This window comes from Somniosus microcephalus, chromosome 5, assembly GCF_052327205.1.
Source record: "Somniosus microcephalus isolate GS21.2 chromosome 5, FLI_Smic_1.0, whole genome shotgun sequence".
Classification (NCBI taxonomy): Eukaryota; Metazoa; Chordata; class Chondrichthyes; order Squaliformes; family Somniosidae; genus Somniosus; species Somniosus microcephalus.
In genome coordinates, this window is record NC_140991.1 from 108,032,806 (window position 1) to 108,059,974 (window position 27,169).

Here is a 27,169-nt window from a genome sequence, read left to right on the forward strand (position 1 = left end):
TTCATTTTGTGGCGATGATTGTAATTTCACTGACAGCAGAATTCACACCTCAAACGTGTGAAAGTCCCAAATCTTCATGTAATTTGTGTGAAATAACATCTTAAATGCACACTTCCCCAGAGATTTGCCGGAGGTTCTTTCAAAAGATATCATGCCTAAATAAAAAATTGAATATCTCAATCTTCGATATTGACATTCTCCTCCTCCTCAATTTTCTCTCCTCCTTTCCTTAAGACAGACTCATGTTGTGGTACAGTACAGTTGGGGGTATGGGCTCAGGACTGGGGGTACGGGCTCAGGACTGGGGGTACGGGCTCGGGACTGGGTGTACGGGCTCGGGTCGGGGGGTACGGACTCGGGTCGGGGGGTACAGGCTCGGGTCGGGGGTACGGGTTCGGGACCGGGGGTACGGGCTCGGGACCGAGGGTACGGGCTCGGGTTGGGGGGTACGGGCTCGGGTCGGGGGGTACGGGCTCAGGACTGGGGGTACGGGCTCGGGACTGGGGTACGGGCTCGGACTGGGGTACGGGCTCGGGACTGGGGGTACGGGCTCAGGACTGGGGGTTACGAGCTCGGGACTGGGGGCATGGGCTCGGGACTGGGGGTACGGGCTCGGGACTGGGGGCATGGGCTCGTGTCGGGAGTTACGAGCTCAGGACTGGGGGTACGGGCTCATGTCGGGAGTTACGAGCTTGGGACTGGGGGTACGGGCTCAGGTCTGGGGGTACGGGCTCGGGTCGGGGGTTACGAGCTCGGGTCGGGGTTACGAGCTCGGGACTGGGGGTACGGGCTCGTGTCGGGAGTTACGAGCTCGGGACTGGGGGTATGGGCTCGGGTCGGGGGTACGGGCTCGGGACTGGGGGTACGGGCTCGGGTCGGGGAGTACGGGCTCGGGTCGGGGAGTACGGGCTCGGGTCGGGGGGTACGAGCTCGAGTCCGGGGGTACGAGCTCGGGTCGGGGTGTACGGGCTTGGGTTGGGGGGTACGAGCTCAGGTCCGGGGGTACGAGCTCGGGACTGGGGTTACGGGCTCGGGTCGGGGTGTATGGGCTCGGGTCGGGAGTTATGGGCTCAGGTCGAGGGGTACGGGCTCGGGTCGGGGGTTACGGGATCAGGTCGGGGGGTACGGGCTCAGGTCTGGGGGTATGGGCTAGGGTCGGGGATACGGTCTCGGGTCAGTCGATACGGGCTCAGGTTGGAACATAGAAACAGGAATAGGCCATTGAGGCCCTTGAGCCTGTTCTGTCATTCTATGAGATCATGGTTGATCTGCAACCTAATTCCATATACCAGCCTTTGCCCCATATCCCTTAATACCTTTAGTTAACAAAAAGCTATCAATCTCTAATTTAAAATTAACAATTGATCTAACATCAATTGCCGTTTGCGGAAGAGAGTTTCAAACTTCTACTACCCATTGTGTGTAGGAGTGTTTCTTAATTTCACTCCTGAAAGGTCTGGTTTTAATTTTTAGACTATGCCCCCGAGTCCTAGAATCCCTACCAACAGAAGTAGTTTCTCTCTATCTACCCTATCAGTTCCCCTTAATATCTTGAAAACTTCGATCAGATCACTCCTTAACCTTCTAAATTCTAGGGAATACAACCCTAATTTGTGTAATCTCCCCATGTAACTTAACCCTTGAAGTCCAGATGTCATTCTGGTAAACCTACGCTACACTCCCTCCAATATATCCTTCCTAAGGTGTGGTGCCCAGAACTGCTCACAGTACTCCAGGTGTGGTCTAACCAGGGTTTTGTATAGCTGCAACATAACTTTTACCCACTTGTATTCTAGTCCTCTAGATATAAAGGCCAGCATTCCATTAGCCTTTTTAATTATTTTCTTTATCTGTTCATGACATTTTAATGATCTATGTACTTGGACCCCCAAGTCTCTTTGGACTTCCACTGTTTTTAGCTTTTCACCATTTAAAAAGTACCCTGTTCTATCCTTTTTAGGTCCAAATGGCATAGTTTTGCCCATTTACTTAATCTATCAATATCCCTTTGTAATTTTATGTTTTCGTCTACACCGCCTACAAGGTCTTTGTGTCATCAGCAAATTTGGATATATGACTTTCTATGCTATCATCTAAGTCATTAATAAATATTGTGAATAGTTGAGGCCCCGACACAGAACCCTGCGGAACATCACTAGTCACATCCTGCCAATTTGAGTACCTACCCATTATCTCTACACTTTGTCTCCTGCCACTCAGCCAATTTCTTACCCAGGTCAATAATTTGCCCTCAATTCTGTGGGCTTCTACCTTAGTTAACAGTCTCTTATGTGGGACTTTATCAAATGCCTTCTGGAAGTCCATATAAATAACATCCATAGACATTCCCCTGTCCACTACTTTAGTCACCTCCTCAAAAAATTCAATCAGGTTTGTCAGGCATGACCTACCTTTCACAAATCCATGCTGGCTCTCTCTGATCAACTGAAAATTTTCTAGGTGTTCAGTCACCCTATCCTTAATTATAGACTCTAGCAATTTCCCCACAACAGATGTTAGGCTAACTGGTCTATAATTCCCTAGTTTCCCTCTCTCGCCATTCTTAAATAGTGAAGTGGCATGCACGATTTTCCAATCTAAAGGAACAGTTCCTGAATCTAGAGAACTTTGAAAGTTGGGGTACGGTCTCGGGTCTGGGGTACAGTTCCACAAATGACAGTACCTCACCCAAATGTCCATTCTTCCTGCGTAAGCCTATACAAAGTGCCAGCTAATTATTTGACTGTGGAATGCATCATGACCATGCTTGAACCTGTTTTCACCTGATGTCCACACATATGAAGTCCATGTACACAAATCGCTAAAGTCTAATGCACAGGTAGAAATAATAATCAAAAAGGCTAATGGAATGTTTGCCTTTATCTCAAGGGTGTTGGAATACGAAAGTGATGAAGTGATGCTTAGTTTTTACAGAACCTTGGTCAGACTCCATCTGGAGTACTGCATTCAGTTTGGGCACCGAAACTCAGGACAGTTATATTGGGCTTGGAAGTAGTATAGGGCAGATTCATCAGAATTATTCCAGGGCTTAAAGAGTTAAATTATGAGGACAGTTTGCATAAAATTGTTTTGTATTTCCTTTGGTTTAGAAGGATGAGCAGTGATCCAACTGAGGTATTTAAAATAAGGATTCGATAAAGTAGATACAGAGAAATTATTTCCGCAGGTGGGTGTAAGGGGTCGTTTTAACGAGCTTGTGGTGTGCGAGATCGGTTTTTGATTTCACACTGCTCGTGAGCGGTTCCGAAGCGCTCCCCCCTCACCGGTTCTGGACACTGGGCTTATTGCCAGACAACCTTGATGTGTGGCCCAACTTGTGACTCGGAAGACAAATGGATCAGGTGAGACAAAGTGAGTTTTAAATCAGAAATATCTTTATTTTCAAGGAGAATAAACACAGAGAATGCAAGAATCAATTTAGACAAAAATCATTAACACGTCTCCCAATGGGAACTAAAATTTAACACACAAGGAATAACTTTGACTATCTTAAATCATACAACAATTCTTAATCAGCGGTATACTAAAACGGGGGTGGGAAAAGCGCACGGACACATCGAGGGATAAATCACACTCCTGAATTACAAAACCCTTAATGTTACAAACCCTCCCGTTGCTAAAATATACCTCAACTAGGTCAGCCAGGTAGAGTTGGGCCTTTATGCTCACCAGAGTTTTAAAACCGTCCTTGATCTTGGTACTCCTGTGACGTCCGGGATCTCCGATCTTCCTTATGGGACCGGCTCCTGAACCCGCTCTCCTGCATAATCTTGAAAGTTCTCCGAACTCCTCGAACCGTCTCCTCTCCACTCGGCCTTCGAACTCCTGATGGTCTTGGATCTGGACTGAACTTCTGAATCTGCTCTCCTGCACAATCTTGAAAGTCCTCCGAACTCCTCGAACCGTCTCCTCTCCACTCGGCCTTCGAACTCCTGATGGTCTTGGATCTGGACTGAACTTCTGAATCTGCTCTCCTGCACAATCTTGTGGGTCCTCCTCGCTCTGTCCTTGACCTCGTGTCTGTGTGAATCTGTGATGGATCTGTCTGAATCTCACTGAATCTGCTCTCCTGCACAATCTTGTGGGTCCTCCTCGCTCTGTCCTTGACCTCGTGTCTGTGTGAATCTGTGATGGATCTGTCTGAATCTCACTGAATGACTGTCTTGCTGTCGATTTTCCCTCAACAGTTACACTGTTTCCTTGCCCTTATCTCGGCGGCAAATCAGGGGTTTTCTTTTGTCAAGGTAATGGGCAGGCTGCTTTGACAAAAGCAAGTACTTTATTTTAATGTCTTGTAAATGAAACTGATGGGATCTGTCCTGTGTCCCTCTGAGTTTGGTACAGATAATGGGTTTTTTTCTGTGCTCGGCGATTTCAGAGATGGGTTTGCATTTTGCTAGCAATTAGCGCACCTCCAGGTGCAAATACTTTTGTTTACGAGTTTGTTACTGCTGTAACCATATTATCATATCAATAGCAGTAAGTTCTGGAATCTTCTAATCGGTGATGACTCAGGATGCTGTAAGATACTGCTGGTGTGTCCTTTTGAACTGAGCCATGAGAACTGCCAACTCCATCTTGTGTTCTCACAATGTGACCATTTCAGGGGTTTTACCAATCTAGACTGTATTTTCTGGATTTTGCGAATCCTACAGTCCCCCCTGTGATACAATGAACATCTCAAATCGTCTTTGTATCATGTGGCTTTGGGTGAGCATAAATCCGTTCCCCCCGCAACTGACCTTCCCCGTAGTTTACCTTACTATGGAGTGTACCTCGCCCACGCACTTTCCTCATTCCGACAATGAAGTTGAGTAAACATCTCCTATCGGAGAAAACATTCACAAAATGTACAGACTCGCCTAGAGTCGTAACATAATCTTATTTCAATAATACAAAACCATCCAATGTACAAAACAATCCAATGGAATACCTTATACATTCATTCTAAAATAACAATAACTAAACCTTATTCTCCAAAACTATATATATCTATGTACATCTGCCGCCCGTCTCCGGATGGCCAGCTTATAATCTGCGGGGACTGTCGCAGGCCTCCCCCTGCGGCATTCCCACATCAGTCTCAGCTGCTAGTCCCTGGCAGCCTGTGGCTGCTGGCTGTGGACTGTTTAAACTTCCCGCAGCTTTCTTACGGGGGTTTCCTTTTGTGAAAAACGGCGATCAGACCTTCTTCGGTTGCGGTTTTCTATCTGACCGTCTGACGGTCACCACATATGAGGTTTCCTCATGGGTCGGACCCTTGGCTGGAGCTTTGGCCCTGGCTGCAGTTCGTGGCTTCCCCACGACTGCCGGCTGTGGGCTTCCTCCCGCAGGCTCCGCCTCCCTAGGCTCTGGGTCAGCGGCAGGCACCTCTTTACTACCTGGGACTCCAGGTTGAGAGTCTCCACCCCCAGACGCCACCTCTCTAATGCTACACTGAGGGGCAAGACCTAAAACCTCCGGCTCCTCCCCTTCACCGCAGTCGGGGGCGGGACCTTCATCCTCCGACTCGGCTTCATTATGACCAGGGACAGGACCTGGGACCTCCGGCTCCTCCCCTTCTGGGTGATCGGGGACAGGACCTGGGACCTCCGGCTCCTCCCCTTCTGGGTAACCAGGGACAGGACCTAAGACCTCCGGCTCCTCCCCTCCTGGGCCCCAGAACAATGGGGGAGTCTCCCGTTTAGATGAGACCACTCCTCCCCTCACGCAGGCTGCACGTCCAGCCTGTGTGACCTGTGGCTGCAGCTCCCCTACAGCGTTTAACTCTTTACTGGCCTTTTCAGCCCCTGCTGTCTGTTTCCCTGCCTCTGGCTTAAACAGCTTGCACTATTTAATATACCTGGCAGCTAGCCAGTAATCTAGTTTTATCTCCTCTTCCCTACCCACTCCTGTACTGGGGGCAGGTATCCCCTCACCACCCGCTGTTGGTGGCTGAAAATCTTCATGAACCATTTTAAAAACCTTTAGCTGACCCTCTAAACTGCCAGCCCTCGCTGTTAACCTAGCGTTCTCCTCCTTTAAAGCCTGCTCAACTAACTTAGCCTCCGCAACCTGGCACCGCAGGTATTCCTCCATTTTACTGGAGGTCTTTTCCCGTGCATGTCTTTCTGGGGGACACAGGTCGACAGGCTGCGCTGGCTCTAGTCATTGTGGGGGGGCAGAGGTGGGGGAGGGAACTACAGCAGCTGTACTTCCCTGGCCAGTCAGAAGAGACCGCATGGCCTCTAAAAATGACTCGATCCCAGCGGGAGCAATTTCTGTCTCTGCCTTTTGGACTGGGGCTGTGGGCTGAGGGCAGCACGGTGGCATAGTGGTTAGCACTGTTGCCTCACAGCGCCAGGGACCCGGGTTCAAATCCGGCCTCGGGTGACTGTCTGTGTGGAGTTTGCACATTCTCCCCGTGTTTGCGTGGGTTTCCTCCGGGTGCTCCGGTTTCCTCCCACAGTCCAAAGATGTGCGGGTTAGGTTGATTGGCCATGATAAAAAATAAAAATAAAAATTGGCCCTTAGTGTTAGGGGGGATTAAATATGTGGGGTTACAGGGATAGGGCTTGGGTGGGATGGCTGTCGGTGTAGGGACCGGGTGCTAAGGGTTTGGATGATCAGCCATGATCTCGTTGAATGGCGAAGCAGGCTCGAAGGGCCGAATGGCCTACTCCTGCTCCTAGTTTCTATGTTTCTATGTTTCTATGAACCTTTTCCCTTGTGTCCTTCCAGGGATTCTTACAGTCCCTGCGCCAATGCCCCTCCTTCCCGCAACCGTAGCATGTTTGCCTGCTTTGGTTGGGACGGCTCCCTTCCTGGCGCCACTCTTTACAGGGCTGGTCACCAGGCCTGACCTCACAAACCTCCCCTTTTTGCTGGGGTGTCTCACTATCCCTCCCATTTCTAAAGGTGACAGTGAGTTGGCGGATTACCATCGCCTCCGTGGTCAGAGGGTTTCGGGGGTCGAACCAGGCCATTGCCTGCATTCGAACGCGGGGCAGGGAGTTGTTCATAAGGCACCTTAGCCAGTGAACTAACTGTTCCCCGTTCAGGCGCGCTCGCGCCGGCATTCCCGGGCACGCATCCTGATAGACTGGCCACAGCCTGTCCGCGAACGCCTGCGGGAATTCCCCGGGGAGCTGGACTGTTTTCTCTACCCGGGAGAACGGACTCCCCTCGTTCATCCCCATGGTCTCCAGGATCTCATCCTTGAGCTTGCCATAATTCTCCTGACCCCTCTTACACTCATCGGGTAGCGTCTGGAGGAGATCGCTACCCAGGGAGAACAGCATCATTTTGGCCTTTTCTGCCTCGTCGCAGTCATTCACACAGGCCGCCTGCTCTATCTCCCTAAAGTGCAGAGAAGGGTCCCCCTTCATGGTGAGCTTGGGGATGTAGCTCACCATGGAACGCAATTGTTGCATACCGTGTGGCACCAGGAATTGGTTCTGGATGTCCCCAGGTTCCCCGTCGTCACCGGGTGGCCCGTACCTCCGTTGTGTCATGGGGTACACCGGTCCTGGTCCCGGTCCCTGATTCTCTCTCGGGCTACCCTGGTCTACCTTGGGTTCTTCATCCTCCACCCCCTCCTGATCCCAGACCTCTGGAAAACTAGGGGCTAGGGGTGGTGGCTGTGAAAACTCTGGTTCCCTAACTCGTTTTGTTCTGGGGGCTGCCTGCGGGACTTCCCTGCTTGGGTTACCGTTGAACTCAGCCTGGCCGACCTTGGGGCTAATGAGACATATCATCCCCTTTGTCCTGGCCAATGCCAGATTCAGGCTTTCTATTTCCTGCCTACAGGGGCCGTGGTCTGCCTCCTCAAACCCTTGAGCGCAGGCCAGCTTATAGGCTGCTTTTACTTCGCCTACCTTTTCCTCCTGTGCCTTCAGTTCCCCTGTAAGGCGGCTAATCTCCGTTTTTAATCTCCTCTCTTTCTCCCTGGATTCTCTTGCCTGATACTCTACGTGTTCTACCCTGAACCTAGCGCTCCCCTCCAGCTCAGCTATCTTGCCCTCCAACCTTTCCACCTTCCCCCGATGGTCCCGGACCATCGCTGCCCTCTCTTGGCTTATGGCCTCCAGAGCCACTAACACTTTCCCTTCCGCTGCAACCTTTTCCTGCAGCTCTTGGGACAAATGCTTAATCTTGGTTTCTTTACTGGCCACCGCGTGGTCCAGTACCAGAACCTGCTTTTTATAGCACATAAGCCACACCGCTTTCTCAATGCCCTTGCGGTGCTCTTTACTAGCCATCCACTGGGCGGCTGCCTTTAGGGGATGCTCGGCTCCTAACAGGTCATACACCCATTTTTTCGCGACATTTACTTTACCACACACTTAGGAGGCTAACCTATCTTCCATAACATCTGTCTCACCCGAGTCTTTGTCCACCGCACAAGGTTTCTGTAGCCAGTGTCCCATCTGGGGTGCCATTCTGTCACGGGTCGTTTTAACGAGCTTGTGGTGTGCGAGATCGGTTTTTGATTTCACACTGCTCGTGAGCGGTTCCGAAGCGTTCCCCCCTCACCGGTTCTAGACACTGGGCTTATTGCCAGACAACCTTGATATGTGGCCCAACTTGTGACTCGGAAGACAAATGGATCAGGTGAGACAAGGTGAGTTTTAAATCAGAAATATCTTTATTTTCAAGGAGAATAAACACAGAGAATGCAAGAATCAATTTAGACAAAGATCATTAGCACGTCTCCCAAGGGGAACTAAAATTTAACACACAAGGAATAACTTTGACTATCTTAAATCATACAACAATTCTTAATCAGCGGTATACTAAAACGGGGGTGGGAAAAGCGCACGGACACATCGAGGGATAAATCACACTCCTGAATTACAAAACCCTTAATGTTACAAACCCTCCCGTTGCTAAAATATACCTCAACTAGGTCAGCTAGGTAGAGTTGGGCCTTTATGCTCACCAGAGTTTTAAAACCGTCCTTGATCTTGGTACTCCTGTGACGTCTGGGATCTCCGATCTTCCTTATGGGACCGGCTCCTGAACCCGCTCTCCTGCACAATCTTGAAAGTCCTCCGAACTCCTCGAACCGTCTCCTCTCCACTCGGCCTTCGAACTCCTGATGGTCTTGGATCTGGACTGAACTTCTGAATCTGCTCTCCTGCACAATCTTGTGGGTCCTCCTTGCTCTGTCCTTGACCTCGTGCCTGTGTGAATCTGTGATGGATCTGTCTGAATCTCACTGAATCTCCTCTCCTGCACAATCTTGTGGGTCCTCCTCGCTCTGTCCTTGACCTCGTGTCTGTGTGAATCTGTGATGGATCTGTCTGAATCTCACTGAATGACTGTCTTGCTGTCAATTTTCCCTCAACAGTTATACTGTTTCCTTGCCCTTATCTCGGCGGCAAATCAGGGGTTTTCTTTTGTCAAGGTAATGGGCAGGCTGCTTTGACAAAAGCAAGTACTTTATTTTAATGTCTTGTAAATGAAACTGATGGGATCTGTCCTGTGTCCCTCTGAGTTTGGTACAGATAATGGTTTTTTTTCTGTGCTCAGCGATTTCAGACATGGGTTTGCGTTTTGCTAGCAATTAGCGCACCTCCAGGTGCAAATACTTTTGTTTACGAGTTCGTTACTGCTGTAACCATATTATCATATCAATAGCAGTAAGTTCTGGAATCTTCTAATCGGTGATGACTCAGGCTGCTGTAAGATACTGCTGGTGTGTCCTTTTGAACTGAGCCATGAGAACTGCCAACTCCATCTTGTGTTCTCACAATGTGGCCATTTCAGGGGTTTTACCAATCTAGACTGTATTTTCTGGATTTTGCGAATCCTACATGGGGGAATCTAAAACAAGCAGGCATAATCTTAAATTGGAGCTAGGCCATTTAGGAGTGAAATCAGGAAGCACTTTTTCACACCAAAGTAGTGGAAATCTAAAACACTCTCCCCCAAAAGGCTGTGGATGCTGGGTCAATTGAAATTTTCAAGACTGAGATCGATAGATTTTTGTTAAGACTATCAAGGGATATGGAACAAAGGTGGGTAAATGGACTGCGCTAAAAAATCCACGCACGTCGTGGTTGTCGGCTAGCTGCTGGATCTCCTATGCTTTCTCCACCCACCATCTGTTAATTAGGTCGCGAGTTTTTTGTTGGACCTCGGCCTTCAGGCTTCTGTAGAGCTGCTTTCTTGCTCTCGAGTTCTGTTGCTGTTTCCAGATCAGGAATGCCTTGCACTTGCAGCTTATTAGCTCCTGGAAATCCTGGTCGTTCTCGTTGAACCAGTCTTGGTGTTTCCTGGTCGAGTGACCGAGCGTCTCTTCACAGGTGCTGATTATGGAGGCCTTGAGTGCAGACCAGGCGCTGTGGGCACACTGTGTCTCTGCATCACTGGGAGTCGTCAGGTTGTTTGTGAGGCACAGGCTGAATAGAGCTTTCTCAGCGGGGTCTTTGAGTGCTCCAGCGTTAATTTTCCTGTGGCATTGTTTCTGTTGCCGCCGCTGTTTTGGGAAGTGATACCTGCCCTGCTGTATGCCTCAGAGACATGAACCATGTACAGCAGGCACCTCAAAGCACTGGAGAGGTACCATCAATGCTGCCTCCGCAAGATCCTGCAAATCCATTGGCAGGATAGGCACACCAACGTCAGTGTTCTTGCACAGGCCAACATCCCCAGCATCAAAGCTTTGACCACGCTCAATCAGCTCCGACGGACGGGTCACATTGTCCGCATGCCCGATACGAGACTCCCAAAACTAGTGCTCTACTCGGAGCTCCGGCATGGCAAGAGAGCCCCAGGTGGGCAGAGGAAACGCTACAAGGACACCCTCAAAGCCTCCTTGAAAAAGTGTAACATCCCCACCGATACCTGGGAATCCCTAGCCCAAGACCGCACAAAGTGGAGGAGAAGCATCCGGGAAGGCACCAAACACCTCGAGTCTCTTCGCCGGGAGCAAACGGAAGCCAAGCACAGGCAGCGCAAGGAGCGCACGTCAACCCAAGCACCCCACCCACCCGTCCCTTCAACCACCGTCTGCCCCACCTGTGACAGAGACTGTAGGTCCTGCATTGGACTCATCAGTCACCTGCAAACTCATTTTTAATGTGGAAGCAAGTCATCCTCAGTTCCAAGGGACTGCCTAAGAAGAGAAGAAGGGTAAATGGAGCTGAGGTACAGATCATCCATGATCTGATAGAATGGTTGAACAGGCTCGAGGGCTGAAAGACTCCTCTTCCTATGATCACACTCGCTTTAAAATTAGTGGTTGATTTTTTTTTTCTCTGTAGATCAGGAACATTGAGGCCTAATGTAGTGTTCCTACTGAGATTAACTAAATCGGCCCAGAACAAGATGAAATCAGGTGCTCAGTCTAGTAACAATAGTCTACTAGACGATTAAGGAAGTAACTATTTTGGAATTCTTTCACTTGCACATTATAATTCATTTAGACATCAGCCTCTGTGAACTGTTACTCACAATTCACCTTAAGTGGTAAGAAATCCCATAATATTAATATGTCAGGATTTTTTTCCATTTACCGCTAAGTTCTTTCACGACAAGCTGGAAAACTGTTGTAAAGTATTTAAAGTATGGAGTAGCTGCTTCATGTAGGTCTGCGTGATACGAATTTTATTTCCATGAGGAAGCAGCTTTTGGTCTCGGAATTATCAGTGGTTTCTCTCGTGTAGATTTTCCGATTAGACCTCCAACTAGGCTTTAGTTGGGTGCTGCTCAACTTCTAATGAGCCTGCTCCATTTGAGTTTGCAGAGGCAACTTCATTTGCAAAGTGTCATTAAACGCTAGGTCCATATTGGCCCCGGCGTTGGCAGCTTTCTGGAAGGCAGGAAATCATTTCTGATGGGTAAATTTAAAAGGATGTGGTCACTTAAAGGTAATAAAAGGTTGTTGGCAAGCCAAAGGCTGAGGATATTGTAATGTATATCTCAGCCTTTGCAAAGGTTGTTTGGGAAACATGATGATTCACAGTCAAGGCAGTTCATTACCATGTTTATAAGAATGCGTGCTTCTGCGCATGTCTGGAGACTATAGCAATTCTTTGAATAATTCAGTGGAGAAGTGGGGCGCTAAGCGGCTAGCGCCTGGGCGCGGCGCGAACTTCACTCAAGATTTAGCGAGGCACAAAACCGCAGCGCCCGCTCAGCTGCACGCACAGATCATGACGTCATTTCATGGTGCAACGCCCTTGGTGCGCCCCGAACCGGAACTTCAGTGGCGCCGCCCTTCTTTGCGCCTGGCGCCCCCAGCGACTGGTAGAGGGGAACGGTTCCCAGTTGCTGCGGGGGGCGCTATTTAAAGGGGACTCCTCCTGCATTATAAGTGGCAGCCATTTTGTGCCAGTCCTTCTGTGTGAGAGACAGATATTTGGAGAGAGACAAAGGCAGAGAGCTTTCTGCTTTGACTCCGCGCTCGCACAGGTACTTCTGGCTTCAGGCCAGAGCTTTGCACTTGGATTTAACTTTCAGTGCCATAGCCTTGAGTCACCACATATAATGGGGGCTGCAATGGGTGGAAACGTTGGCTTTCTGCATTGCATTCAAAGGGCTCAGAGACGCTGTGAGAGAGTGCCAGTCATGGCCAGACGGAGAAGGGCCAACAGACGTCGGCACAGGAGGCCTTACCCACCCAGGATATACCGCCAGCAGTTCTCATATCTGAACATGTCTGAGGAGCAGTGTGTTCAGAGGCTGCGATTCAGAAGGGAGGTGGTCACTGAGATCTGCCACCTGCTTCGCAGAGATCTGCAGCCACAGCTGAGGAGCAGGATGTCTCTGTCGGTGGCAGTGAAGGTGACGGTGGCTCTCAACTTCAATGCCACCGGCTCCTTCCAATCCGCTACTGGGGACATTTCCAACATCTCCCAGTTTGTGGTACATTTCTGCATCCGCCAGGTGACCAATGCCCTTTTCAGAAGGAGACGTCAGTACATCTCCTTCCCCATGACCCTGGACAAGCAGCAAGAGTGTGCAATGGGATTTGGAAGAATAGCAGGCTTCCCCATGGTCCAGGGCGTAGAACTGATGAACCAGCAATGGTCAGGCCTTGCTTCAGGGCTGCAGTGTGCAGGGCATGGCAGCCAAACAAGTCGACCCTCCCCCTTTAAGAGCTGACCGGCGCCAGCGTGTCTGCCTTCATTCAGAAACTCGCCGCACCTGCACTGCGCCCGCCCTCGGTGTTAGCGCCTCGGCTCGCCGGCTTAGCGCCTTATGATAGCCGTGCATCACCTGCTTTAGCGCAGCAGCAACCTCTTGGGGCGATGCAACTCAATTTCGGCGTAGGTGGCGCTAAATTTAGCGAACGCCCGGCTGTAGCGCCCCAAACGTGGCGATACTGAATTTCTAAGCCTTTGTTTTATTCAGTCAAACCTAAACTTAGCACCCTCGGCCCAACCATCTTCAGCTGCTTAATCAATGACCTTCCCTCAAGGATCTATCATTGTCCCCCTCCTATTTCTCATCTACATGCTGCCATCGGTGACATCATCCAAAAGCACAAAGTCAGGTTGCACATGTACACTGACGGCACCCAGCTCTACCTTACCACCACCTATTTCAACCCCTCCACTGCCTCTGCATTGTCAGACTGCTTGTCCGACATCAAATCCTGGATGAGCTATGATTTTCTCCAATTAAACATTGGGGAGACCGAAACGATTGTCTTCAACCCCCGCCACGAACTCCATTTCCTCGCCACAGATTGCATCCCCCTCCCTGGCCATTGTCTCAGGCTGGACCAAAGTGTTCGCAACTGTGCAGTCCTATTTGACACAGAGCTGAGCTTCCAACCATTTATAACCTCTGCATCACCAAGATTGCCTACTTCCACCTCCCTAACATCACCCATCACCGCCTCTGCCTCAGCTTATCTGCTGCTGAAATCCTTGATGTAATAAAACTCACTACGCACTTGGTTTGAGCATAAAGCAAGGCTTTAATCAACTTGTTTCAGAACATGGAGGACTAGTTGTACTTCACTAGTTCCTTGTCTTACAAAATGTCCCTGGCAAGCTGGGGCCGACGCCCGAGTATTTATACTCCTTTGACGACGCCACCAGCTGGCTGTCCAGCATTATTTCATGAGTAGTTTCTTGATGAATGGTGAGATTCATAACATTCTTCCTGCCTAAAAGATTTGGAAGTCCGATGACTTCCTCTTAACGGATTAGGTGGACCACGAATAGCCGCAGTCTTTTAGATTTTTGTTTATGGCAAGAAGACACGTCTCCCCGGACCGTGTCCTGGTCCCTGGGCCGCTTGATCTGTACCGGTGGATCAACAGGGCCCGTGTTGCTCTGATCGACCCGAGGGAGGCTGGGGAGATCGTGACTCTGGGTGCAGGTCCCCCGAGTGGATCTGGTGGGGCAGCTGGCAGATCTCTCGATGTCCCAGGTATGGCGTCATCTTCGGGGGAGCGCAGAGTGTCGGCATCATCCCCGTGGGTCCCTCTATCAGTTGGGTCCATGGAACCGGCCGAACAGGGAACCAGGTCCCGGAGCGAAACGGTTGACTCCCGGCCATCAGGGTACAGCACGTGTGCATACATGGGGTTAACGTCCGTGAGTTCTACCTCGTCGATGAGGGGATCGTTTTTAGAAGACCGGACAAATCTTCGGAGCAGCACGGGGCTGGGAGCTGCCAACCATGACGGTAGGGACGTCCCATGGGTGGAGCGACGCTGGAAGCTGAAGAATCGCTCGTGAGGTGTGACATTGGTTGACGTAGAAAGGAGAGACCTGATGGAATGCAACACGTCAGGGCGCACAGTTTCCCACTGCTGGTCTGGTAGGTTGCGTGACCTCAGCGCAAGACGAACAGCGTTCCAAATGATAGCGTTGTATCTCTCAACCTGTCCGTTACCGATGGGATGGTACAGTGTCATTTTACTTGTGGCGATTCCTCATTGGGAGAGAGAACTTTTGAGTTTGCTTGACATGAAGGAGGGACCCCGATCAGAGTGGATGAAATTGGCCGTACCGCAAAGGGAAAAGACTTGATCAAGGCATTTGATCACTGTGGAAGTAAGCATATTGGGACAGGGGAAAGCAAAGGAAAAGCGTGAATATTCGTCCACCATAGTCAGTAAGTAGGTGTTTCGCGTTGAGGAAGGCAATGGCCCTTTAAAGTCAATGCTGAGTCGCTGCATAGCGTGTATGAGCGAGCCATCCAATGGACGGAAGAATTGCGGTTTTAACTCCGCACAAATTCTACAGGAGGAGCACATTCTTTTCACATCTTCCGTAGAAAATGGGAGATTTTAGATCGCACAAAGTGCAACATATGGGTAACGCCAGGATGGCATAAGTCAGTATGAAGATCCGCCAGAGTCAAAGTTGACATAGAAGAGCAGAATGCCCGCGTGAGGGTATCCGGGGCCACATTCTCTTTGCCGGGTCGATAATGTATGGTGTATCCAAAGGCGGCCAATTCCATCCTCCAGAGTTGTATTTTATTATTCTTGATCTTAGTGCGTTTCCGGTTATCCAGCATAAAAGCCACGGAGCGCTGATCGGTTATAAGCGTGAAATGGCGACGAGCGAGAAAATGACTCCATTTACGTACCGCTTCGATGATAGCCGTAGCCTCCTTCTCAACAGGAGAATAATGGAGTTCGCTACCCTGCAAAGTTCTGGACAGAAATGCAACGGGTCGACCACCTTGATTCAAGGTAGCAGAGATCACCACATCTGATGCATCGCACTCGACCACAAAAGGAAGATTTTCATCAATGGAATGAAGCGTGGCTTTTTCCAGTTGTCGCTTGAGGAGGTTGAAAGCTGAAATAGCCGTTGCCTCTAATGGAAATGACTTTGCGTGAAGCAGGGGCTGGATCTTGTCGGAGAAGTGGGGTATCCATTTCGCATAATAGGCGAACATGCCGAGTGCCCGATGAAGAGAGCCGAGATTTGTAGGGGGAGGGAGCTCCTGAAGCGGATGAAGTCGCTCCGGATCCGGTTTGATGACACCATTGCCCACCCAGTAGCCAAGGATGTTGACTGATGGTACTGATTTCACAGATTTGGACTCATTTAAGGTTAAGTTGCAACTACAGAGAACGTCAAAAAATTTCTGGAGGTTGGCATCATGCTCCTTCTGGTCATGACCAGCAATGGTGATGTTATCCAGATATGGAAAAGTGTCCGTTAAGTTCTCCTGTTTGACTAGGCTATCCATTGCCCATTGAAAGACGGCCACCCCATTGGTGAGCCCAAATGGAAGGCGACAAAACTGGCAAAGCCGACCATTGGCCTCAAAGGCCGTATACATTTTGTCAGAGTCCTTTAACGGTACTTGATGATATGCGCTCTTTAAATCAAAGGTTGAAAATACCTTGTAGTTAGCAAGGTTATTGACCATGTCATCGATGCGTGGTAGGGGGTAGGCATCCAGGTCAGTATACTGGTTAATAGTTTGCAAGTAATCAATGCAAAGACATTTCTTGTGTTGCTTCAGAGGATTTTTGACAACGACGACTTGAGCCCACCAGGAAGATGAACATGGCTCAATGATACCGTCAGCTAGAAGGCGAGAGATTTCTGACTCGATAAAGGATCAATCATCTTGGCTGAAACATCGTGATTTAGTGACTATGGGCTTACATCGGGGGGAAAGATTGGCAAACAGGGAGGGCTCATCGAGCGAAGCTGCCGAAAGCGCACAAAATGGTACTTTGGAAATAGTAAGCTCCGGCTTTGACCCTCCAAACTCGAAAGTGAGTCTTTTGTGTTGTTTCTGGAAATCCTGTCCCAGGAGCACATCACTGCATAGGTTCTTGAGCACCCCGAGCCGGGTGGAGAAATAAGTGCGGCTATTGAGAATAAGGTCAACAAGACAAAAGCCGGAAGAATTGGTGGTCAGTGTCGTCAGAGCCATTGCAATTTCCCTGTCCGAGGGATAAATACGCAGTTTTAACTTACTGACAGCCCGCTCACTAATGAAGCTGTCAGAGCTGCATGAGTCGATTAGTGCACTCAAAATGTGTCCATTTACCGAAACCTTCGTGGCTGCATGGGACAGACATTGGGGAAAAACAGCTGTGATGGGAGGAGGGGCAGTTTTACCCTTGACAGCTGTAACCTTAGTAGTGCTTCTTGGGGGAGGAGCAGTTTTATAGATTGCAGCTGTAACCTTAGTAGTGGCTCTTGGGGGAGGAGCAGTTTTATAGATAGCAGCTGCAAAATTAACAGGAGCTCTCGACTGGTATACCTTAGAAAAGTGGCCTTTCTTACTAACAGCGGCTCTTGACTGGCATACCTTAGTGAAGTGACCTTTCTTGCTGCAATGATTGCAGGTCGCGTTATGAGCAGGACAAAATTTCCTGGAGTGCAACGCACCACGACAGAAGAACCACTTCCTTCCAGATTGCCAAGATGCCGCTAGGGCGGGATCGTGATCAGTGTAGGTTTCTAGGGTAGGGTTGTCATCAGCCGGGTTGGAGTCATCACCCGTGAGGGCTTCCGCACGAGGCCTATCGAAAGAGTCACTAAAAGTGATAGCAGCAGCCCGTGCACGTGGTAAAAGATAGGTGTCTGCATTCCTCTTTGCTAAGTCCAGTGAACATGCCTGGTAATAGGCAGCCTGTAACTTGAGAGTTTTATTCTCCAACAGACGCTGACGTATGAAGGGAGACGCAATCCCATTAATAAAGGAATCACGAATTAACTCCTACTGGTACTGCTCAGCTGTAACAGCTTTAAGATTACAATCCTTGCTGAGCCTGCGAAGTTTCTGAAGGAATTCGTCAAGTGATTCCCCGGGTTGTTGTCGAGTTGTGGCGAGTAGATGCCGAGCAAAAATTTCATTTGGGGACTTGACATATAGCTGCTGTAGTATTTGGATAGCGGCGTCATAGTCTACACAGTCTTCGATATAATCAAACACATGAGGGGATACATAATTAGCAAGCATTTGTAACTTGTTAGGAACATTCTCACCACACTCCTCAAGGAAGTTGCTAAAGGTATGATACCAGTGTTTCCATACCTTAGCGGCTGTAAGTGAATTCGGGTCCAGGTCGAGACGGGCGGGTCTGAGTAGTTTCTCCATGATTGATTGATTACTTGTCTGAGTTCCCTTCTACGGTTCGAGTCGTAGTTGCCTGTCCCCGAATCACCCAAAGCGTGGAGTCGCTATCAAGTTGATTAAATTGACGTAATAAAACTCACTATGCACTTGGTTTGAGCATAAAGCAAGGCTTTAATCAACTTGTTTCAGAACATGGAGGTCTAGTTGTACTTCACTAGTTCCTTGTCTTACAAAATGTCCCTGGATAGCTGGGCCCACACCCGAGTATTTATACTCCTTGGACGCCACCACCAGCTGGCCGTCCAGCGTTATTTCATGAGTAGTTTCTTCTACAGTTATATAAAAAGAAAAAGGGTGGCTAAAGTGAATGTTGGTCCCTTAGAGGACGATACCGGGAAATTAGTAGTGGGGAACATGGAGCTGGCAAATACGCTGAACAAATATTTTGTATCAGTCTTTCCAGTAGAGGACACTAAAAATATCCCAACACTGGACAAACAGGGGGCTATGGGGGGGGAGGAGCTAAACATGATTAAAATCACTAAGGAGATGGTGCTCGGTAAGATAATGGGACTTAAGGCGGATAAATCCCCTGGACCTGATGGCTTACATCCTAGGGTCTTGAGAGAAGTAGCGGTAGGGATTGCGGATGCATTGGTGGTAATTTTCCAAAACTCCCTGGATTCAGGAAAGGTCCCAGCAGATTGGAAAACTGCTAATGTAATGCCCTTATTGAAAAAGGGAGGTAGACAAAAGGCTGGAAACTATAGACCAGTTAGCCTAACATCTGTGGTTGGTAAAATGTTGGAGTCCATTATTAAGGAAGCAGTAACAGGACATTTGGATAAGCATAATTTAATCGGACAGAGTCAGCATGGTTTTATGAAGGGGAAGTCATGTTTGACAAATTTGCGCGAATTCTTTGAGGATGTAACAAACAGGGTGGATAAAGGGGAACCAGTGGATGTGGTGTATTTGGACTTCCAAAAGGCATTTGACAAGGTGCCACACAAAAGATTACTGCACAAGATAAAAAATCACGGGATTGGGGGTAATATACAGGCATGGGTGGAAGATTGCTATCTAACAGAAAACAGAGAGTGGGGATAAATGGTTCATTCTCGGGTTGGCAATCAGTAACTTGTAGTGTTCCGCAGGGGTCAGTGCTAGGACCCCAACTCTTTACAATCTATATTAACGATTTGGAGGAGGGGACCAAGTGCAACGTATCCAAGTTTGCCGACGATACAAAGATGGGAGGGAAAGCAGTGAGTGAGGAGGACATAAAAAACCTGCAAAAGGACATAGACAGGCTAAGTGAGTGGGCAGAAATTTGGCAGATGGAATATAACGTTGGAAAATGTGAGGTTATGCACTTTGGCAGAAAAAATCAAAGAGCAAATTATTATCTAAATGGAAAGAAACTGCAAAGTGCTACAGTACAAAGGGATCTGGGGTCCTGGTGCATGAAACACAGAAGGTTAGTATGCAGGTACAGCAGGTGATCAGGAAGGCCAATGGAATCTTGGCTTTTATTGCAAGGGGGATGGAGTATAAAAGCAGGGAAGTCTTGCTTCAGTTATACAGGGTACTGGTGAGGTCACACCTGGAATACTGCATACAGTTTTGGTTTCCATATTTAAGAAAAGATATACTTGCTCTCGAGGCAGTTCAGAGAAGGTTCACTCGGTTGATTCCGGAGATGAGGGGGTTGACTTATGAGGAAAGGTTGAGTAGGTTGGGTCTCTACTCATTGGAATTCAGAAGAATGAGAGGCGATCTTATCGAAACATATAACATTGTGAGGGGGCTTGATCGGGTGGATGCGGGAAGGATGTTTCCACTGATGGGTGAGACTAGAACTAGGGAGCATAATCTTAGAATAAGGGGCTGCCGTTTTAAAACTGAGATGAGAAACTTCTTCACTCAGAGGGTGGTGAATCTACGGAATTTGCTACCTCAGAGAGCTGTGGAAGCTGCGACATTAAATAAATTTAAAACGGAGATAGACAGTTTCCTAGCTGATAAGGGAATTAGGGGTTACGGGGAGCAGGCAGGGAAGTGGACGTGAGTCTAGGTTTGGATCAGCCATGATCCTATTGAATGGCGGAACAGGCCCGAGGCGCCGTATGGCCTGCTCCTGCTACTACTTCTTATGTTCTTATGTTCTTATGAATGATGAGATTTATAACAATCCTCATCCATGCTTTTGTCACTCCCATTCTTAACTATTTCAATGCTCTCCTGGCCGGCAACCCATATTCCGCCCTCCATAAAGTTGAGCACATCAAAAACTTTGCTGTTTCCTATCACCAGATACCGCTTACCTATCAACCCTGTCCTTGCTTACCTACATTGGCTGCTAGTCCTCCAATGCCTCCATTTTAAAATTCTCATCCAAATATTAAAATCCCACCATAGCCTTGACCCTTCATATTTCTGTAGCCTCTGGCCTTTTGTGCATCCAACAATCCTTTCGCCCCTGCACTGGCAGCCATTTCTTAAGCTGCCTAGGCCCATGCTCTAAAATTCCCTCCCTCCACCTCTGCACCTTGCTCCTTTCCTTTAAGACTCTCCTTAAAACCCATCCTCATATTTCCTTCTTTGGCTTGGCGCCTATTTGTGTCTGATTACGCCTCTGAAGCACCTTGGGATGTTTCTCTGTCTAATGTAGATGCAAGTTGTTGTTGATGATATCACAAAGTTCTTCATCACACAAAGAGTGAAGACTTGGAATGGGCTACCAAATGCAGCAGTGGAGACTTGAATCCTGGCATCATTTAAGAAGCAATTAGATGGTGCATTGGACGGACTTTAAGGTCCATTATCTTGTCATCTGTAATCATCTTGTGATATCAAAGCCATGACTACAAGTGCAGGACAGAAGCAGGGTACGCTATGACAGGTGGCTCATCTGTTGACCCTTCAAAGCCTCTCCACCATCTACAAGGCTTTCTGGTTGAACCACTGTAATCGTTGTTGTGGTGGTTCTCCCAGGATGGTGTTCAGTGGGGAATTAGGAACACGGGAACACAGGAACAATAGTAGGCCATTGAGGCCCTCGAGCCTGTTCCGCCATTCGATGAGATCATGGCTGATCTGCAAAATAACTCCATATACCTGCCTTTGGCCCATATCCCTTAATGACTTTGGTTAACAAAAAGCTATCAATCTCCGATTTAAAATTAACAATTGATCTAGCACCAATTGCCGTTTGCGGAAGAAAGTTCCAAACTTCTATCACCCTTTGTGTGTAGGAGTGTTTCCTAATTTCACTCTTGAATTGTCTGGCTCTAATTTTTAGATTATGCCCCCTAGTCCTAGACTCCCCAACCAGCAGAAATAGTTTCTCTCCATCTACCCTGTCTGTTCCCCATAATATCCTGAAAACTTGGATCAGATTGAAGGGATAATTACAAGTCCTAGCCCTTTTCGGGCTACCCCAGATCAGGCGTATTCCCCAGACGTTCACCCTCAACTAAAGTTGGAGATAGCTGAATTCTGTAAGACGCTTAAATGGGTCTAAAGGTGCAGGCTATCTCTCCCTAAAGGAAAGGAATGACTGAAGATGTTACCGTCCTCCGGATAGCATTTTTAATAAGCTTAACTAGACTGTAACCTTTCGGATATTATGAGGGTCTGGAATACCTCCCAGAATTCTGCAACTCCTTACAAAAGAGTGTACAGAAATTGGGTTCGCGAGTTTATACAGAAGTACTCTGTGAGATAATTCTAAAAATATATAGATTTATTATTTAAGAGCCGACATTCATTTAACAGCTGTTGAGTCAGTCACAACAGTAACAATTCAAAATACAAATTGCTTACATTTCTTATCAGAGATCCTTATTCTCAAATCTTTACTTCATTACATTTCTACATTTCTTACTTATTTCTAAATCCAGAACATCCACCAAAATCAAATACCTGATTACCCGAGACTCAAAGTTAAAAACTTACAGAGCGTGCCTGTGAAGTTGAGAAACGCTTGCCCGTTCAGCGACTTCTGACTTTTCATCTGAAAAGCACTATCTTTTATTTCTTTTTTTAGTGGTTTATTCTTTGAAGTTTCCTGCTGATGTAAGCTACAGGAAACTTTGTGCTATCCGGCACCGACGGGACCGAGCTGTTGCCGTCCCATTAAAACTGCCGGACAAACCAGCGCTAATGTTGAAACATATGGAGATTTTGAGCTCCGTATCTGGCAACAAACCCAGCTTCTAAACAGTCGGCCGTACCTTGCAAGCGTCTCTGTAGCTTAGCAACAGCTTCAGCAAGACCTTGCAGAGCCTGACTGGTGAAAAAAAAGCAACGAAAAGAAAAAAAAACGAACGAAACAGCTCCTGACTTTTGCTGGTGGCTCGAGCATTCCGGACAGTTAACCTCCGGATAAACCAAAGTTTCCTGTAATTATCTTATTCATTCTCTCTGTTGAATTCTTACTATCATTTCAGTTTGCTGTAAATTCAGCTGCCAACCCTCAGACTTCTGTCTCTACCTTTAGGTGTTCAATATTTATCATAAAAACAATATGACAGCAATGGTTTCTGTTTGATGCCATTTTTACAAAATCTTTCATTCAATTCTTAATATTGGCTTAACTGATTATAACCACAGATGTTATGACTCCGTGGTATTCCAAGTTCAATACAAAAACAATGTAATTGCTTGGTGCATCTCTTGAAGTCATATCTTCAAAGTGTTCTGCAGGTATCATATTTACTATAGGTAAATTAAAACCACTTTAACCAGGTGTATCATGCATTTCTAGCTATCTCAATTGGTTGTATATTTAATCGTGTTTCCTGTCTTATTGATGTTACTTTTACAAAGGCACATGGTTTTTTAATATTCTGTTTCTGTTTCACGTATTAGTTCTTAACACTTTATTTAGGTCATTGCATTGTGTTGGTTCCAAACCGCAGACCTTTCGGAAGCAAGTCTTTGCTTTTTCAATAGGGCCATTGTATTAGCATTAACAATCAATTCCCATTTCAAAGCTTGTGGTGTTTACAACTTTGTTATCAAACCACCCCATCTCAGAAGCCTGTTTTCTGTTTGCAGCCTGTGTCTCCGAGGCTTTAGATTTTTAAACCCAGTATATCATGTATTAATAATGTCAGAAATCTATTCATATTATGGTGTATCTCTTGAAATATGGCTTATTCCATCAGACGATCACCCCTTAACCTTCTAAATTCTAGGGAATACAACCCTAATTTGTGTAATCTCTCCTTGTAACTTAACCCTTGAAGTCAGGGTATAATTCTGGTAAACCTATGCTGCACTCCCTCCAAGGCCAATATATCCTTCCTAATGTGTGGTGCCCAGAACTGCTCACAGTACTCCAGGTGTGGTCTAACCAGGGTTTTGTTTTGCTGCAGCATAACTTCTGCCCCCTTGTAGTCTAGCCCTCTAGATATAAAGGCCAGCATTCCATTAGCCTTTTTAATTATTTTCTGTGCCTGAACATGACATTTTAATGATCTATGTACCTGAACCCCCAAGTCTCTTTGGTCATCCACTGTTTTTCACCTTTTTCTATCCTTTTTAGGTCCAAAGTGGGTGACCTCGCATTTGCTTACATTGAAATCCATTTGGCACAGTTTTGCCCATTTACTTAATCTATCAATATCTCTTTGTAATTTTATGCTTCCATCTACACTGCCTACAATCCCACCTATCTTTGTGTCATCAGCAAATTTGGATATATGACTTTCTATGCCATTGTTAATAAATACTGTGAAAAGTTGAGGCCCCAACACAGATCCCTGCGGGACACCACTAGTCACATCCTGCCAATTTGAGGACCTACCCATTATCCCTACTCTGTCTCCTGCCGCTCAGCCAATTTCCTAACCAGGTCAATAATTTGTCCTCAATTCCATGGGCTTCTACCTTAGTTAACATTCTCTTATGTGGGACTTTATCAAATGCCTTCTGGAAGTCCATATAAATAACACCCATAGACATTCCCTGTCCACTACTTTAGTCACCTCTTCAAAAAATGCAGTCAGGTTTGTCAGGCATGACCTACCTTTCACAAATCCATGCTGGTTCTTTCTGATCAACTGAACATTTTTGAGGTGTTCAATCACCCTATCCTTAATTATAGACTCTAGCAATTTCCCCACAATAGATGCTAGGCTAACTGGTCTATAATTTCCTGGTTTCCCTCTCTCGCCATTCTTAAAAAGTGGAGTGACATGCGCATATTTCCAATCTAAAGGGATGGTTCCTGTATCGAGAGAACTTTGGAAGATTATAGATAGGGCATCTGCAATGTGCTCACCTACTCCCTTTAAAACCCTGGGATGGAAACCATCTGGTCACTGGATTTGTCACTCTTTAGTGCCATTATTTTCTTAATTAATGTTATTTTACCTATGTTAATTTTATGGAGTCCCTGTCCCCGATTCAAGATTAGTTTCTTTGGGATTTCCAGCATGCTATCCTCTTCTTCTACTGTAAATACTGACGCAAAGTAATTATTCAACATGTCTGCCATTTCTCCATTATCATTGACAATATTGCAGTGGGAGGGGGTGGATCCAGTTGTCGTGGTCCATGTTGGTACAAATGACGTAGATAGGACTAGGAAGCTGGTTCTGTGAAAGGAGTATGAGCAGCTAGGGGTCAAATTAAAAAACAGAACCTCAAGGGTAATAATCTCTGGATTATTACCTGAGCCACGAGCGAATTTGGCCAGGACAAATAAAATTAGAGAGTTAAATGCGTGGCTCAAAGACTGGTGTGGGAGAAATGGGTTTTGCTTCCTGGGACACTGGCACCAGTACTGGGGCAGGAGGGAGCTGTTCCATTGGGACGGGCTTCACTTGGCCAGTGCTGGGACTAGAGTCCTGGCGGATCATATAACTAGGGCTGTAGAGAGGGCTTTAAACTAACTAGTGGGGGGGAGGTTCCTAGAGAGCAAATAATAAAAATGACAACAGAGAAGGTCATAGACTTAGGTAGCAGTGGGGAAATTAAAAACCAGAGCATGTCAGGAAGGGGCAGAAGGTATGGAGTAAAAGGTAAAGCAATAAAAAGGGCAAAAGCAGGAACTAAGTGTCACAAAACATATTTGAAAGTTCTCTATCTGAATGCACGTAGCATTCGTAACAAAATAGACGAGTTAATGGCACAAATAACTACATATGGGTATGATCTTGTGGCCATTACAGAGAAATGATATTGGGTCAAAAGATCAGGATAATGAAACAGTTTGGGTGGAGGTAAGGAATAATAAGGGGAAAAAAACACTAGTGGGCGTAGTCTATAGGCCTCCGAACAGTTGCAACTCTGTTGGATGGAGTATCAATCAGGAAATAGTTGAGGCTTGTAATAAGGGAACATCTATAATTATGGGGGATTTTAACTATCATATTAATTGGACAAATCAAATTGGGCAGGGCTGCCTTGAGGATGAGTTCATTGAGTGTATTAGGGATGGGTTTCTTGAGCAGTATGTAACTGAACCGACCAGGGGGCAAGCAACCTTAGATCTGGTCCTGTGTAACGAGACAGGATTAATTAAAAATGTCCGAGTAAAGGATCCCCTTGGAATGAGTGACCATAACATGGTTGAATTCCATATTCAATTAGAGGGTATGAGAGCGGAATTGAGTAGAGTGGATTGGGAAAATAGATTAAAGGGTAAGACGATACATGATCAGTGGTGTATATTTAAGGAGTTATTTTACAACTTCCAAAAAATATATATTCCACTAAGAAGAAAAGGGTGTAAAAGAAAAGACAGCCATCCGTGGCTAAGTAAAGAAATTAAGGATAGTATTCCACTAAAAACAAGGGCATATAAGGTAGCCAAATCTAGTGGGAGGATAGAGGATTGGGAAAACTTTAAAAGACAGCAAAAAATAACAAAAAGATTGATTAAGAAAGGGAAGATAGATTATGAAAGTAAATTAGCAAAAAATATAAAAACAGATAGTAAGAGTTTTTATAGTTATATAAAAAGAAAAAGGGTGGCTAAAGTAAATGTTGGTCTCTTAGAGGATGAGACCGGGAAATTAATGGTGGGAAATATGGAGATGGCAAAAACACTGAATGAATATTTTGTATCAGTCTTTACAGTAGAGGACACTAAGGCCTAGAAATTCAGTTGATTGCGCCAGCCGTTAGCGCCTTAAGAGAAGTGAATTTCGGGCGCTATGCGTGTAGCGTCCGGGCGCAGCGCGATCTGCGCCTCGCCCCAAATTAAGTAGACATTTCGCGCCGGCGCAAAGTTTAGCGCGCGCTCACCTGCGCGCGCAGAAAATGACATCATATCCTCGTGCAACGCCCTTTGCGCGCCCCGATCCAGAACTTCAGTGGGACCGCCCCATTGTGCGGCCGGCGGCCTGCACGCTTGTTTAGTGGAACGCAACAGAGCCGACGCGGGACCCGGGGAGCGTAAATTAAAGGGCACTTACCCTGCACTATAAAGGGCAGGCATTTTGCAGCAAACACTCTTGTGCAACGGATTTCTGGAGAGAGACCAAGGAAGACAGCTTTCTGGTTTGGGCCAACACTAGCTCAGGTATTTTTGGCTTCAGGCCAGAGCGTTGCAAGTGGCCTCTTGTATATTTGACTGTTTGGCAGCATATTATGGGGGCTGCATGGGGTGCCAACGCTGAGTTTCAGCGTCATGTCCGTAGGGCTCGCAGACGCGGTGTGAGAGGGGCAGCCCTGGCTAGACGCAGAGGGGGCAACAGGCGTCGGCAACATAGGCCTTACCCAGTCAGGGCATACCGCCAGCAGAGCATTCTGAAGGGGGAGGGGGATCAGCCAGTTGTCGTGGTACATGTAGGTACCAACGATGTAGGTAAAAAGGGGGAGGAGGTCCTACAAGCTGAATTTAGGGAGTTAGGAGCTAAATTGAAAAGTAGGACCTCAAAGGTAGTAATCTCTGGATTGCTACCAGTGCCACGAGCTAATAAGTTTAGAGAGAGTAAGATAGATAAGCTAAATACGTGGCTTGAGCAGTGGTGCAAGGGAGAGGGATTTAAATTCTTGAGGCATTGGAACCAGTTCTTGGGGAGGAGTGACCTGTACCAAGGGGACGGTCTACACCTGAACTGTGAGGGAGCCGATGTCCTCGGGGTAATATTTTCTAGGGCGGTTCGGGAGGATTTAAACTAATTTG

At 47.2% G+C, this 27,169-nt stretch overlaps 1 protein-coding gene across 1 annotated transcript in view; it reads left to right on the forward strand.

Moving 5' to 3' along the window:
• LOC147117257 (contactin-associated protein-like 2) overlaps positions 1 to 27,169 on the forward strand; it is a 1,950,749-nt gene that overhangs the window by 1,250,850 nt on the left and 672,730 nt on the right. The window lies entirely within an intron of this gene.